This window comes from Triticum dicoccoides, unplaced genomic scaffold (assembly GCF_002162155.2).
Source record: "Triticum dicoccoides isolate Atlit2015 ecotype Zavitan unplaced genomic scaffold, WEW_v2.0 scaffold127259, whole genome shotgun sequence".
Lineage (NCBI taxonomy): Eukaryota > Viridiplantae > Streptophyta > Magnoliopsida > Poales > Poaceae > Triticum > Triticum dicoccoides.
The window spans coordinates 286-1,726 of record NW_021189373.1 but is presented as its reverse complement, the minus strand read 5'-3'; the positions used below and the strand labels follow the sequence as shown (position 1 = coordinate 1,726).

Below are 1,441 nucleotides of genomic sequence, written 5' to 3'. Positions count from 1 at the left end.
GGGCAGTTGATGTTCATATCCAGGAAGTTCAAGTTAATTAGTTGTGTTATAGTTTTTGAAGGGTACACATCAAATTTTGAAGCACATAATCTCATTTCAGAACATGTACTAGAGTAGTACACCCATCGGAACAACCCAAGAACCACCCCTGCCGCGAGCAAGGTCCCTGTCGCATCGTCGGCCACATGGCTTCGTCAGTGTCCTCCGATAGCGGCAAACAGAAACAATAGATTTGTGGCGGCGGCGGCTAGGATTCAGGCTGCCTCCCGAGTCGCCCACACGGGAGAGACGCGGGGGCAGTTGATGTTCATATCCAAGAAGTTCAAGTTAATTAGTTGTGTTATAGTTTTTGAAGGGTATACATCGAATTTTGAAGCCCATAATCTTGGTAAATCTCCCCTTCCGCTCGGCCTTAGTCGCTATATGTGGTTTTCTCCCATTACCCTATTTCCTATTTGTATACCTGTATACATTCCCTTTGATTAATAAAGTTTGGCATTCCCCTAAAAAAAGCTAGGTGTGAGTTGGGGAAGTTAAAAAGGGTGTTCTTTTTGTCGTTAATTCAACGACTCCTTCAAACAGTTTCTTCAGTTTGCATACAAAATGCAGGAAACTTTAGGTATAAACTGTATGCAGTATATCAACAGAAGTGCCCAAAAAAAAGTGACAAGCCCCAAAATGGAAATGCAAAGAAAAAAAAGGAAAAAACAGAGAAATGCACCAGCCGGGAATCGAACCCGGGTCTGTACCGTGGCAGGGTACTATTCTACCACTAGACCACTGGTGCTTTGATGAAATGTTCTTGGCATGGCATACCAATTTTGGTCGTAGCATTCCTTTCACTGAAAATTAGACAGTAATCTTTACTCCCTCTGTCGTAAAAAGTATGTGCTTCAAATAGATGTATCTAGCACCAAATTAATGCTAGATGTATCCATTTGAGGAACAAACTTTTCCAAACAAAAAGAATACGTATTTCAGTATTGACCAACTAGGCTTTTAGACGTAATGTTGGATCCACGTATACAACTTCTAGACGAAGGGAAGAAGCCAACGTGTCAGGAAGATAGAAAGTGGTAAACCAATCTGTTATGGGCAAACAGACCACAATACAGCCTTTTCTCATTTCTCTTTTATGGAAAAGGCTAAATCCCGACTTTATTAATAATGCAAAAACGGCAGCACAAAGGATCCGTTAGAGTATAAGGCACACAGCACATGGGTGCAACATCATGGCCCAGGAACTAAGAGCATCCCAGCCGTTGGCCCCCCAGGACGTATAAAAATCGCCCCCTGGGGGTGAGCCGGCGATTGGTTCGGCGCTGAGGACGATTTTGCGCCTAGTCGTCGCCCCCAGTCGTTGATTTTGGCCCACTTTTGAAGCCCCATTTCAGCAAAAAAGGCCCATATGGGCAAGAATAGGCCTATATTCGGCGTGGTT

At 43.8% G+C, this 1,441-nt stretch overlaps 1 non-coding gene across 1 annotated transcript; it reads right to left on the bottom strand.

Moving 5' to 3' along the window:
* Positions 1-716: 716 nt before the first annotated feature.
* On the bottom strand, positions 717-787 carry TRNAG-GCC. The gene has a single exon. It is a non-coding gene; the product is annotated as a tRNA-Gly (tRNA).
* Between the last annotated feature and the right edge of the window lie 654 nt (positions 788-1,441).